General features: G+C 42.4%; 1 long non-coding RNA gene across 1 annotated transcript in view; it reads right to left on the bottom strand.

Annotated features, from left to right (window-relative positions):
• Positions 1–11,082, bottom strand: part of LOC116446044 — a 107,963-nt gene extending 96,881 nt beyond the window's left edge. Inside the window, exon 1 of the long non-coding RNA XR_004241007.1 lies at positions 11,003–11,082. This is a non-coding gene — a long non-coding RNA (uncharacterized LOC116446044). The remainder of the gene's footprint in view (positions 1–11,002) is intronic.
• Between the last annotated feature and the right edge of the window lie 4,391 nt (positions 11,083–15,473).

The following is a 15,473-nucleotide window of genomic DNA, read 5'->3' as shown; positions in this document are numbered from 1 at the left end:
CACTTTTGAACCTACCCTGAGCACACTAAACAGAAAATTACTTTTTTAATGATCATCCTTCTACTTTCTCTGATAACTTCTTTACTCACTCTTATTCTACTATTTTTGTGTGGTTATCACATGGGTCTCATACCTTCAGAAATGGGTCTCTTTTCTCAACTCTAGACACTTATTTGATCTAATGCAAAATTTGCTTTCTTTCCCTTTCCTTCACATTTTTTGCCTCTCAATGAGCTCCACAAAATAACTTTTCTAGTCTTGCCATATAAGGCTTATTTCCTCTGAAGGCACATTGGTAACTTTTATCAAAGCACACTTCCCCATGTATTTTGTGACCTCCGCTCTCAAAATCTCTAGGAACTTGACTGCAACTGAAGTTCAATTTACTAGCCCTTTATTTCCTATTACCATACTGCTTCTTTCATAGACTAAGGTAATGTTAGTTTCCTTTGTGTCCATTTACACCCCTCTACCTCCCTATAGAGCTATTAAATATTCATTAATAATGCATTTAGTATTCTCCTACAGTGATGAAACTCAGCATGCTCCTATCTCTCCCGCTTGCCAAAGACCAGCCAGCAAGCAACTCATCTGAGACCACAGATGCTAAAATTTATAGATGTGGCCTCTTTTTTGTCATTTCCCAAAATAGCACAGGCTTTCTCAGGATTGCATTTGAATTAAATAATAGCTTTTTAGAAACATACAATCTAGGTTTTAAGAATTACTACTGCTGAGAAACCCACTGCAACCTATATGAATTTGATTTGAATTTGGCTAACTTCAATTTTGTTTTGTAAACTACAAACAAGTCAACCCTAAACTTTCTTTTAATGGAGTTAATCAGATGCTTGCATATGTGGTTCATTGATGAACCTATTTATGTTGTTACAACCTTTTTGGGTGGTAGACCTCGGCAGGGGACAGACCCTCCATCACGTGGGGTCTGGTAGAGGGACAGTGCCACCAGCCTGGTCCTACCTTGCCTTCTGCAGCGGGAGCACTGGTCTGTGCCACAGTGTTGCTTTAGGACCTTATGTTACACAGACTATTCATCGCTGTTCCTGAAGCTTTGCCCACAATCTGAGCCAACAGAAAGTGAAAAAAAAATCCATCAGCTGAGCATCCAAATCTTCTTTCTCAGATTTTCTTTTAACTTTCTGCTCCAGGTTTCCATAAGTCAGTAAAATCTTCATTCTTAGCAGCAAGAAGCTACCTTTTCCATGAAAGGTAGTTTCAGCAGCCAACCTTATGACAAAGGAGTGAGTAGCTCATTAGCTGTGAGGAAAACTCAGGTGTCTTGCAAATGTCCCTAGCCAGGAGATGTGAAGGCATGAAAATGTTCGGGACCACACATAACAATTCACACACGTAATTGTGTAAGCTACACCTTGTAGATAAAAGTGGTTTTTTTAGAAGGGAGGGGGCTGGGGGTTAGAGGTGTAGGTATTCTTCAAACAGCAGTGAGGATGGTATAAACACTGAGTAAGATGAAACCTTTTCTACAACGTTTATTCGCAAAAGGCAGACTGAAGTGTTTCTGCTCCCCACAGCAGAGTGCAGGAACCCCTCTGGCTAGCCACATGTTTAGAGGCAATGCCACTATAAGGGGGAAAAAAACCCAGAGATAATTTGCAAAGTTCTGGCCTTCCAATATCCTTTCCAAGAGTGTAACGGAAGTGCAAAGCAGACCTCAGCACCTAACCTGCCCTCTCCCACTCTATAAGGCGTAAGGAAATGAATCACACTTGCAGGAAAGCAACACAGCTGATGCGGCCGTTAATAAAACACTTTTTCTGGGGTTTTATTCTATTCTGGTGTTATGCTCCTTCAGCTCAGCTCTCAGCATCTTCCAACAGGATCAGCAGCCATCTGTGATGCTGTAGCTGCTGGGGATGCCACCCGTGTGGCAGAGGCTGCACACTGGGACGAGGAGTCCACAGCCACTCCCATTTCTTGGCCACAAACTCTTTTCCTGGGTCAGGCTCTTGAATAAATTTGCTGTTACTGCCTTGATGAGCAAACACAAAGTATTCCAGACCCTGTAGCACCACCCTGAGAAATTTCTCCCTTTTCCTGTAATCAGATTTTTCCACAGGCAGACAAGCCTGGGAAGGTCTTCTGGCAAATCCCTCCCCAGAGCATTTCTTTGGAGCCAGCCTTATGACAAGAGAGCGAGTAGCTCATTAGCTGCGAGGAAAACTCAGGTGGCCTTGCAAATTCCCCTTGCCAGGAGATGTGAAGGCAGGGGCTCCAGGGCCTGCCAGCAGCTCCATGTGCCTTTGCATGGGCCAGCAGTGCCTGGGGGGCTGGGAGGAGGCTCGTGTGGGCTTCCTCGACTGGCAGGATATGGCAAAACAACAGTGGTTTAACAGAGCTTAAGCCATGAATCATTTCTAAACACAAGAACTGGTCTGCCAGTCCTAAGTCTGTCCTGAAACTCTGTGGGTTTCCCAAACAAAGGGAAAAAAGGTGAAATAAAGCAAATCTCTCATGGGCTAAGCCACCGACTATGTCCAACCCCTCCCCACTTGTACTGACCCTAGCAAGTCTAGGTGATATTCTTTGTATCCAAAAGAGCATAAAGCAATATCAAATTAACCATTAGTTTCGATTTATGACAAATCCTTTACTGAACTTAAATATTTTATGCAAAGAGAGATGTTTGCATGTAGACTTTTGGTGCATGTACCTTTTTGGGTATTTCATTAGAGGCTGTTTTTGCTAAGTGGCATGCCTAGTAGGAAGCCTGGCTCTTACCCATCTTTCTCCTAAAACACAACCAAAGTAACAGGCCTCATGCAATCAGCTGCAATGGGTCTGATCCTTAAAAACAACATTTGAGGAAGCAGGTGTCTTCCAGCGAGCCCCGCGCTCCGCAGATGGGCCGGGCAATTAAGTGCCGCGGGAAGAGCTGCCTGGCGCGGCAGAAGCCATACCAACAGCTTGGTAATGGCGCTGTTCTCGTGAGAAAAGCAGGGTCATTATTAAATGGATGGAAACTGTTGTTTGTAAAAGGCGTTTATACAAACATAAACCCTTCTTTACTGCCATATTAAATTTATCACAATGCAAAGAACTGTCAGTAAGAGGGTGCTCCGTCTTCCCCATCCACCACAAGCCCATTTAAAGCAGATAACTTCATCACCGGTGTGTTAATCCAAAACAGTATGTTCAAAAATGGATCAAAATACTAATCCTCCTCAAATCCTTTGCATTCCTGGCAGAATCCCTTTCATTCCTGTTCAAGGTAAAGTTAGTTACTGATTGCATGACATACTGGGAGCAATGCCTATATAGGGTACTTAACACCTTTCCTTATAAAAGAGAGCGACAGAAAGAGAGAGAGAAATCATTCTTCCTGAATAAATTTGTATGCAGCTATTACTCGCAGTAGACCTATGACATTTGATTTGAAGAATAATGCCTTTACTTTCTTTCATAAAATTTCACTTGTGCTTTGCTTGGCCAACAGCTGAGAAGCAAAACCTCTCTTCTCTGGCTTACATTTTCTGAGGAATAGCAGCTCCACAAGCAAATGCATAAGCAACAAGCAAGCAGCACAATTTTTTGCTGGAAATCCAAGAAATTGCTGCAGCACTTGGAAAAGCAGAAGGGAGACAAAGAGGCTGACTGTTACCCAGCTACATGGTCTGTGTAGCTTACACCCCACCAACACCCAGAGACAGCAGAAGCACTCCCAGAAATATGAAAAAACAGGAAAAAAAGGCTGCCATAATCTTTCCTCACTCTGCTGAACATCACCAAGATCCAACAAGTAACTTTTACAGTCCTATCCATCACTGGGATAACAGGATCTCCTGCTATCATTAGTTTTCAGTTCAAGTGGTAGTAGTCTCTGCTGAAATGCTTAAGGAGATGGATGAAAATCCTATAGGTGACAGGGAAAAGGCAATTCGTAGCATCATACAGGACTCAGTTTAACTGTTTTTCTTTAAGTAAGTCCTGGTTTAAAAACAATGCTTTGCTTTTTAAAGCGATGCTTTGGTTTTTAAAAAATCTTTTCAGATTCAAGCACTGTGAAATATCATTTCTTCCCGAAATGCATCCCCATATGGCACACGTAAGGGACACAGTCATGGACTAGAATTTCTCCACAGAAACCTGTCTCAGTCAATGTACAGATTGAAAAATTAAAATCAGAGCAGCAACCAAAGCCTTCTTCAACAAAGGCCGGCTGGGTTCTGAATGTAAAATTAGTAATTATGCATAATTAAGAAAAAAAAAAATCAAAACACCCAGCAGTTTTCTACAAAGGAAGTCAATTTCAGTTAGTTATTCTTAAAAATATTTTCCCCAAAAAGAAATGAACAGGGGGATACAGACTGACCTTGAAGTGTTACACCATTATCTTCTGTGATATCCAGCAGAAAAAAACCCCCACAAATTATTTTATAGGCACCTGGCTCATTATGTCTTACAAATTAAATCCTCATTTATCTATATGCACCTAACAGTACCTATTCATCGCCTTCACTTAAAAACACATTGCCCTTCTTTCTAGCCTTGTTAATTTCCACATGCTAATTAAATTTAAACTCATAAATGTATCTGTTTAGCATGCATGACTAGATCATCCCTCAATATCCATTATCCACTGTACATTCCAACATGTTTACCTACTGCTTTTGTTTTGGTTTGTTTTGTTTGGATCCATTTCCATCAGTTTAAAGGAGGGAGCTTATGAATTTAAGTTTCCTATTTTGATGCTGAGTGGCTGGATTCTCAGGCTTAGTGCTTTTGTAAACACCTTTGTCTCAACTGACTGTGAGGCAGAGGTATTTTCAGATTATACCATCAGAATATGGAAGAGCAGAATGGGAGAAAAAAATCCTTCTGCAAAGCAGCATATGGAGCATTTCAGCAAAGGTAGAAATTCTTTTTTTCCCCCAGTCCTTCCCACCGCAAAGTCTGGCTAAATACGTTTTCTGGATTCCCTGCTCCACTTGGTTCAAGCAGCAGAGCCCAAACTCATCAGGAAGGGACTGGGACTGTCATGATGGAAAACAGCACCTGAGTTCCAGCCTGACTCCTCTGGCAGGTTTGCAGGATCCAGTCAGGGGGATGACCTGGCAGCCCAGCTGAGCACCACCCTGGTGACCTGACAGGCAGGTAGGTGACCTTCAACTTCTGTACTTGACCCAGCACAGAGCCTTGAAGACAAGTCTCAAATGGAGAAAACCTGAAAGGTCTCTAGAGCCCTGTCCCTGCTCTTGTCCCACACGCTGCCACTGCATCTGCCCAGACTTGCAGCCCTGGCCAGCAGCACCCTGGCCTTCTCTGGCTGTCCCTGCAACTGGTTCCCAGACCTCCCCAGCCACCATCTGGCTCTTAGGGGAAGGACAACAAAACACTATTCAAAAAAGCTATTTCTTCTTTGTTTCTGAGCATGTACTAACACCCTGATCTCAGAGCCTGGTCCACTCCACACTCTCCATTTTTGTGTGTTTTGAACTTTTTTGGAATCAACTAATGTCATCAACTTTGGTCTGCAACTTAGTGACTGGGATTTGTTGTCATGGAGGATACTTGTTTATAAAAAATCCTAAGATTTCAACAAACGTTTCTATTTCAAAATAGGAATAAAAATCTGATTTTTAGCAGTGGAGAGCATTATGGGAAAAAATCTGCAAGTTTTGTTTCTCTTCTCTCTCCCTTACTAATATTTCCTTACTGAAATCTGATTTTTTTATACTGAATTACATCAGCCAGGGAGGAGTTCAACCCAGTTTGACATTTCACAGTGCAGGCTGCATATCAACAGTGTTCCCTGCCCTTCACTGAAATTAAGCCTCAGATCTGTCTTAAGACTCCTAAAAATCTCATTCCAGGCTGCTCCTTCTCCCCTACCATGCTCTGTGCCCCAGCATGACCACAAAAACCATGACTTCCAGCATAGCTCTTTCAGTCAGAAAGTCAAACTTCCACTAGCAGTGGTCATTGCAGCACTTTTTAGGACACAGATGAATGTTGATTCAATCCAAAAGCTACACAATTTGATTGACATCAAGTACATGTTGAATTACACCAGTTCAATGCGAAACAGAACCTACCCTCCATTTTCTCTACAAAAAACATGACTGTGCAAAGCCTACTTTTTTCTGCTAAGAAAATGTAGTGAAACACTCCCAGTGCAGAACTGGTACATGTGAAACTGTGATGCTTACTTGGGCAGAACTCAAAAACTTAGGTTTAGCACGCCCCTAATGCATGTCCCCAAAACTACCAAAATATATCACTGCTCACACCAACTTAATGGAAAAGATTCTTGAAAAGAATTCGGGAATATTTCAAGAAGGATGGCTTGACTGATGCATTTAGCTTTGAAGATTACAGGAATGGCCTAGCAGGAAGAAAAGAGCAAATACAGTTCTTGTCAGATGGGCTGGTTTTTCTGCTGGTAAAGTGAGGAGACTCCCACTGTAAGAAATACCTGAGACTCCGTTTGCTGCAAAAGCAGAGGCAGACAATGAAGGCTTCTGGTTCACTTACACGCCACCAATTCAGTGATTTGCTTCGGCACAGGATCTGCAGTGATATTTCATTCACTCTAACACAGACAATCATTATCTGCATGTGGGTGCTGAGAGGACAAGGCGCGAGTGTGGAAATCAAGGTCAAGGAAGCACGGAGAACTCCCTAGTTTATCCCAGGGAACAGTTATTCCATTCTGCAATAATGCAGGTTAACAAATAATGTAATAAAGATTGGCGTGCTGCCAGGATGACTGAATTGATTCCTACACGGCACAGCACAAATCTTTTGATCTCCCCATAAAGAATGGGAAATTATAGCCACAGTGTGTACCTTGCAGGAAAAGCAAATAAAAATGAAATGAACATTTCTAGCAGTTTTGACCTTGCTTTGGGGAATACTGCTTTAAATTTGATTGCCCTGCCCACTTATTATTTCACAAGAAGACACAAGCAAGTCACAAAGACAGTTTTTAGTATTCCCTTTGGTGAGGTAAAAAACTGGATTGTCTTCTCCCACCCACTTTTTTTTTTTCCTTCATTCTTATACTCAACAGAAAAGATCTTATCCAGGCTTTGATTTGATTTTCAAGATTTCTGGTGGGAAATTCTTACAGCAGATATTTTGCTTCCATTGGGGTTTATGGTGCTATTCTGTCTAATTATTTCTGGCATTTTGCCCATCAAATTGTGAGTTTCTTCAAAGGAACGAAATGACAGGAGGCCTCCTTTAGAGCAATCATGGATCGGGTTTGAATTTTGTTGTCTTGGAAACAAGCTAGTTCTTGTCATTGAATATATTCATAAAATAATGGTTGAAACATCACTGATAATAATGGGCTCTTTCCTTGTCAAAATTCATGTTCTGGGGACTTTGTTGCAAGAGGCTCTGTCAAAGAGTTTTTGCAGATGTTGAAGCTAATTTCAACACTTCCATTTAAAATCTCTGGCTCAGGATTCCCGTCTCTCCACACCTGCGGCCAGCTCTGCTCATGGGAGGGGTCAGCAGGGGTTGGGAAATCCCCAGCATTCCTCCACAGCCCAAGGAGCATCACCTAAATGCATCCCTCCAACCAAGACACCAAGGCATGAACTCTCCTGGCCCCATTTGTCAGCAACAGATCCAAATCATCTGCGATGAGCACCCAGTATGAATAACTTAGTCTGCATTGTGCCAATTAGGTAGAAAAAAGTGGTTTTTCCCCTTGCTTGCTGATATAAGTCCCAAGGTTCAGGGTATTTACACTCTCTGCCAGGGGTCTTACCAGCTTTTTAGCAGGTTCGTCACTTTTCAAACAGATGTATATTGACTGATGAGTAAAACCCGGAGACAGAGGCGCTGTTCTTCAGGAAGACTATTCAAACCAGGAACCCACTGTCTCTCTTTGAGCTTCTGTATCAGTTAATCTGCCTTTGCTTTCAGTTTTTCATATTTCCCTTGGTTTTAAAACCAAGGGAAGAAGAGCCCTTGCATCAAGATGCTGATGATTTCTGAGCAGTGTGAATTAAGCTGAAAACTGTGCAGGACTTGACAAACTCCTATGTCTCCCTGAGATGACTTCTGTGTGTGTCTGTGTGGATGTGCATGTGCATGGGTGTATGTGCATAAGTGTGGCACACAAATATGGAGGAAGAGGGGGTGAAGCTTTAAAAGCCACCAGTGGGGACAGATCATAAAAAACTTCTATTCTGCCAACTTGTCCGTGAAGCATTTGGCTGGATATAGTAAACCTGTGGGACGCTTGAGGAAATTAAAACTCTAAATTATTACGAGTGAGACTAGCCATAATAGATCTGCTGTGAGAATCTTACTAGCAGTTTTATGATTTTTTTCTGTCCTTCTCAAATCACTACATAATGACACTCAATACTCAAATGTCTAACAAGGCCATTTAATGTAGCCTGCAGAAGAGGATTCTCCTGTGAAATTTTACTACAGCCTCTTTAGCACAAAGCTTTCTCAGATTATTAGTAATTTGCATTAGGTCTATTTAATTTTGAGGAGTGCCAGTTCAGTGACCACATGCATATTAGAGCTTAGCAAGTGCATGTGTCTAAAAAGTTACCAAAAGGTCATAGGAATTCTACAAGGCATTTGGGATTTTCAAATTTTCTCTTCATTGCTGCAAGAGAAACCAGCATGAACCTTTTCATGAGGCCAGAGCCTCTCATCTGAGACATGATGAGTTGCAATGCTGTGCAATGCTCATGTCCCTGCAGCAGAATCCTTTTCTGTATATATACTATACAACAGTCTTTTAGCCAAACTTTCCCATTTCACTGTGGAAGAATAGCCTGATGATGGAGGAAATTCCTCCCAAGAACTCTGAGGGAAAAGCACAGCTTTCCTTGCAAGAACTGGTAAGAGCCCACTCTTTCCAAGCAAGAAACACATGGACTGCTGGTTTGACACATACACTGTCATGGAGTTAGGGGTCATTACAGAAACTCTGTAGCACTTGAAGACAGGGCTAACAGAACAATCAAATAACAAAGGATAGCAGCAAATAAAAGCAATATAAAGAAAGGTCAGTTTTATTTCACAAAGACATTCCTACTTTCTCCTTTTAAAACATCCAGCTTCACGCTTTAAGTTGCTCCCAAAGCCTACGAGAAGTGTAACACCCAAAGGAACAGGCATGATAAACCTTTCTTGAGAACCCAGTTGCTTGGTAGCTGTGTTTCAGCAGAAAGGCCACATCCTGCACCCAGCTTTAAGGTCATGCCTCAGTGGATGTAACAATTGGTCTCAGAGCCATGTAGTCTCGTGACACAAATGCCAGATGATAACTGCTTCTTCACCTTGGTGAGATGGAAAAAAGCCCTGGGAGTGTCTGCTGTCCTGTGCACCAAGGGCACATAAGCTGTACATAGCCTCACCACTTTGTGAGGAATTTTTATGCCTTGACTATTTTACACACATGCAATATTTCAGACTCCTATCACAGCCACCTGAACACCAGAAAAAATATGATTATACTGGCTCAAGAAAGCAGGAACTTGCCAACAAAATTAGCTCATCCTTGTGAGTCAGACACTCCAATCAAGATTACAGAGTCTGCTACAGTAGGTCTGAGAGAAACACAACTTTACAAGGACAGAGCATTTCAGGCTGTCCCACATCAAGATTCAAAAGGAATTGGTATTATGAGTTGTACTATTGCATTAGTCTGAATGCACACTGAAGCCTGGGAAGGTGAGGAGCAGACGGAAAGGAGAAAACTCTGCAATCTGTTCTTCGTAAGTCAATGATTATGAATCAGTTATCTAATGAAGCAGTAATAGGAATGATGACTAAGTAAAGTAGCTAATAAAGCTAATTTATGTGAAGTTGAAATTTTTAGTACTGTGCATTAAAATAAGCATGATGTCTCAGCATAGTAGGGACAATATTAGTGCTGTTTATACCAAGCACTTGCATTGCTTCAAGATGGTAATACAACCAGATATGCTGAGCTTCTGCACGTCTGATTAAAAGCTTGGTTCTTCAGCACAGACCAGCCTACTGGCCTTTCCATGCCATCCACATTCAGAAGTCCTGGGTGCCAGCGTATCTTCTCAGCCCCACCAGGAAATAGAAGAAACAAATGAAGGGCCTGAGAAGGCAGTTGTTTTTCCTATTACCAGTGTCTCCATTTACCACTTACTTTGCTTTTTTCTTTTTGCCGTTTTTTTGTTTTTTTTTTTTTTAACTTGAAACCAAACACGAGCATCTTACTAACCTTGACTGGAATGAACCTGACACTCTGCAACACATATAGTGGGCAATAAACTATGGCACATGTAGCATCCCAATACTGCATTTCCATTTTAACTGCTCAGCTATGAGAGTATTTCACTCATACTGTAACTCAAATGATTACAGATTACTTTAATGCAATTTGCTCTTTTTTTGCTTTCATGGACTTTGGAAAATTAATAGACATTAACAAGCTTGCCAGGAAGTTTGAAGGCAGAAACAAATGAAAGTCTTGGGAGTCCAAAACACAAGCTACTTAGCTACTCAAACTATACCCTTCTGAGAGAGGAAATGTGTAGCGTGATATATTTGTTTGCTGTCACCGGCAGGAAGGCCTGCCAGGATATCATCACTGTTCTGGCACATCGTCAAGTTCTCTCCCCACACACAAAGTCAAACCAAAGCCAGAGGCACAAGGACACTCCAAGGCTCTCACTACCTTTGGCTGAGAACACTTTTCCTAGAGAAAAGATAGCTGAGATGATTCAAAAACTAATATTTGAGATAAGACTTCACAGTTCAAGTTCCCAAGCAAAGAATCTGAATCTACCCATCAAGCCATCAGTTCATCCCAGCACCAGAGGTGAAGGGCTCAGCAGTGGGTGCACAGAGAGATTGCATTACTGGCACCCCAAAGGGGCACAGCAGCTGGCAGCTCCCAGCACCAAGACACAGAGGAGCATGTCCAAGAGCCCTGGCCAGACAAAATAGCCCATTTCATCACTAAAGCACACTTTGCTTCATCTGCCCCAGAGGGACCAGTGCTTACCATACAGAGTTCCCATGATGCTGAGCACACCAAGGTGCTCGTGCACAGCTGCCTGCAACCCGATGTCCTCGCCACCCTGAAATGACAGCAGGAACTTTAAAAGTTGATTTTTTGTACTGGTATCAAAAGACAGATGATACTTTATTAAGATGCAATTTGTGGGCAAGAAAGATCAACCAAAGGCAGTAGCCAAAGGGGCAATATTTCTGAACACAGGCGTTTTATTGCTTATCATTTCTCCTAACCATTCTCTCTCCCTCTCTGAGCCTCCGCCCATGAAATTGAAAGATTTCTAGTAGAAATGCCTTTGTTGTATCAGCTTTGGAAATATGGATTACACTATTCTGTGAAAAACATTTATTACTCTGAACTGTGACTTGGACATTGTTGCATTTCTAGGGTTATAGATTTTCTTTCAGCTAAACTAAGGCTGTAAGTCACAGTGACAGTTGTAATGTGTGTAATACCACAGTACCAGATTCTATTACATACATATTTTTGCTAGAGGTTTATGATGTTAAAAATATTTCTTTTTTTTCCCGATACCTTTCCCTACCTGTTGTGTAAATATATTGGAACCTATAACAGTGAAGTCAATTTCCAGATGAAATGTGCATGAGAACTAGTAGTTTTTCCTTTTTCAAAAACAACACCCAAGGATGGGGGGAAGGGTATACTGCATAAAACCTAATTATATTCAAGTACAATATTGAATTGTAATAAAAGATGAATGAGAGAAAGTGTGTGTCATTGTGAGGAATGAGGAAGGTTACAGAAAACTGAGACTAGGGAAGGATTTATCATGTGTGATGCTTTAGGCATTGTGTTGAAAGATCTGCAGACTTATTTGCAAGAGTGTTTTACGGGAAAAATAGAGCAGTCTACATAGGAAAGGATTACTATAGATTTTTATCTTTTATATGAGACAAAGATACAAAGATAAAACACTGTTTCTGTTAAAAAAAAAATCTATGGAAGAAGTCCCAGTTGCAATACAGAGGGGGAAACCTTTCAAACTGAGCTCTGAGGCCATCAACTGCATAAATTCAGGGAACAGACAGTTGTTAAAATACAGCTGATCCATAATTTTTAATGTAAGCACAAAAGTGTGCTGGGTTTAAAAAAAAAACACAACTGCAACAACTAGAAAGCTTTCCAGTTTTGCTTGCAAAATCTCAGTGCACATATACATGCAAACAAACCTTTTGCCTGGTTGTTAGAATTCAGTTCTAGTACAGTCATAACACAGCTGTGGAAGCTGGAAAAATAATGGCATTCGGGTTGTATTAGTATGCAAATGGGCATGCCAACACTTCCATTTCACTTCCAGAATTCATCCAGTCTGCACATGTCATGTTTCAAACCAAATAGGGCTGGAAACCAGGAGGGTCAAGTACACCTGACATTCCTCTTCAGCCATTCCTCCTTAACCTAGCACCCAGCTGGGGCAGTGCAAGGCTGCTCCACCGCCTCTCCCAGCAGAGGTGGGAATAAGATGCTCTAGCACCATTCCTAGCAAGCATGAACCTCCTGTTGACATTATGTTTAACAGCTACAGAAAGGCTCTGGTTGGGCTGGCCTGTGCACCAGACCCACAGAGTGCATTGGGAGACTAAACTCCCTACCGAGAAGCATGCTTTGCTCTTCCATTGTGCTTCCAACCACAAAGGCCTCTAAAACAGGCATATCTAAATTAAGCTTCAGGAGGTGTTTACCCAGCTCACAAGGGTATTCTGCTCTCTATTTTACAAAAGGAAAAACTGGGTGACTGAGAGGTTAAGTAACTTGCCCACGGTCATTGTGCTGAATCAATTTCAAAACCAGGATTAGACAGAAATTCATTCTGAGCATCTGATCACAGCAACACAGACAGCGTCAACTATTTTTTTCCCAAAAGAAGCTACTTATATGCTAAGCTATTTAGGGTTGAAAGGCAGAAGTAAAGAGCTTATTTGAGAAATGAAGGGATTTGTTTTTAAGGAGTTTAAATTCGAGGAAGAAAGAAACAGGAAGTCACTGTACAACATCCCCTTCAGAGGTGGAGCCTCCCCTTGGGTACCCACCAGCTAGCTAATGTAGTCCTTAACCCCGAGGGCTGCACAGATTGTCCACGTGTCGAAGTCCAAACTATAGCACCCTAAAAACAGCCACTGTAGTAGGAAGGACAGGTTCCACCCCTCAGGGCTCTGCATCCCCACACATCCCAGTGAAGGGAAGAATGGGGCCATGACATCCAGCCTCCACCTCCAGCTCCCACACAGCAGCTTCCCCAATGGCACTGGGCAGGTTGGAGCAATGCCAGCAGCCTCCCAGCCCATGACAGCTAAGAGCCAGGATGGAGAATCTCCCCTCACCCTCTCTCCCCACCCCATCACAGCTGTTCGAATGGCATGGGGGCACTGACATTTCAGTCCCCTTCTGGAAACTCCACTGCATTCTGATTTTTCTGTGTGGAATTAAAAATAACATTAGGAAAGAAGGCTTACCAACCACAGAAACTCAATTAATGGGGCTGTCAAAGCTCTGGCAGACTTCAGTGCCACCAGGATTTCAGATGCAATCCCCATGACAACTTTAGCCTGACCCTTCTGTACATATGAGCTATGATAATGTCTACACAGCTTTAAAAATACTTCCTTGTTTTAACCACAGGCAAGCGCATCCGGGCCCTTTCCCACAATGGATCACATTAAAGGGGATGTAGCACACCCTTCTGAGCTGCTACACAGCCTTTTATCTCATCTGCAGTCTCAGAGAATCCAAAGCTTCAGCTGGGATTGAATGAGTTGCATGAGCTATTAGGGGAAGAGAAGATAAGGGTCACTAGAACAACAAATGCCCACTATGTTCTGCTGCTAGTAAATTCATGTCTATTAATTGCAATAAAGTATCGGGTTATACGAGCAAAGTGACACACAAGAAGTTCTCAGAAAAATAGGTAATGACCGGAAAAACAATCAGGCTACAGGTTTTGTTTGCCACTCCCCCGGAGACTATGTAAATTGAAGCATTTTTTCTTATGCACAGAGTGGCACCATGTAAAGAACAGAATTTGCAAAACTGCTGAGAGTCATATGGAGTATGAACACGCACTACAATTACAGAACCAACTTTTAACTGCCAGCAACAGGAGTGACTCCAACAGCAACACCAGCAAATGCAGTGATGCCTTGAGGCCTGGCTGGGACCAGCATCCCATCATCCCCATTCATGTATGCCCACAGAAGGACATTCTTAATCTAAACAGCATCTCATCCAAAGATACATTCAGAGATCTACCCTCTTCTGCTGGAGTGCTTTGAGAAATACCAGTGTTAACAAACACCTAACAGACAGGAGCTGGCTTGCTTTATGTATTCTGGAAAACATGTGGGAACTTTTTGAAAACTTTAGTCCCTAAAGTGAAACTTCCCATATGTTTAATTTGTTCTTAGGCAGACTTTACTCTGTGTTTTGCAAAACTCTTTTGGAATTACAGAAAAGCAAAGTACCTTACCATTTTTCTGTGCAAGTAGTGTTTTAGATATCGGCCTATGTGCAGTTCAAAAAGGGGCTGTGAGATTACAGGCTGAGCTCCACAGGTTAACTAACAGGTTTAATAGCTCAGCTGTAATGTTACATTAACATTGATTTTTGTACTTAACAGCCTACTGAAGTCTAGAGCACTGGCACAAATTCATTCAATTTTCCTTTTGTCACAGAAAATCTCCCAGTTTCACCCCCTTCTGCTGGCTTTGCCTATGTGGCCATCACCACCACTCTGCTTGTTCCAAAAGAGAAATCCATGCACATCATGGTTCAGCTGTGCTGCTACCAGCATTGGCCAGGCTGGTGCAATGGAGGTGTCTCCCTGGTGATGGCAGCACAAATGCTGTCTGAGAGTGTAATTTAGAGTGGTGTTACATCCTTTGTGCAGCTCCTGACCACAGCACACAGGAACAGACCAAATAACTTGTTCAAGGTCACACTAAGAAGCAGTGACGTGGCCAGGATTGACCCTAATGCAGAGCTTCAGGTGGTCCCCCCAAAGGCCTAGACCACCTTCATGCTGCCCTTTGAGGTGCCCACACAGGCCAAGCTCTGCCTTCACCCATTTATTTGGGGAACAAATGGCAGAGAGGATGTTTTCCAAACCAGACATCTTGAAAAGAGCTTTCTTCTGGATCCTAAGAGCCAGCCCCAGGAGTCAATCCAGATCAATAAGTCTAACAAGCTTTTGGAAGCCTTTTCTTCCAACAAAAGGCTTTCGGCAAGGGAGGAGACAAGACACACACAAAAACAACACAGAAGTCATACGTGCTCAACAGAAAAGAGCAGAAAGAAATTGCACAGCACTAGGCAAGAGAGACCAACTGTGAGGAGATCAGAGTGTGCCATGGTGCTCCCCAGCAGTCATGCGTAACTGGACTGGTTAAATTCACTTTCCGTAACAGGGTGTTATTTGTGAAAGCTTTCAGCGGGGAGTGATCTG

Source organism: Corvus moneduloides, chromosome 6 (genome assembly GCF_009650955.1).
Source record: "Corvus moneduloides isolate bCorMon1 chromosome 6, bCorMon1.pri, whole genome shotgun sequence".
NCBI classification, from domain to species: domain Eukaryota; kingdom Metazoa; phylum Chordata; class Aves; order Passeriformes; family Corvidae; genus Corvus; species Corvus moneduloides.
This window is presented reverse-complemented; position numbering and strand designations above follow the sequence as displayed.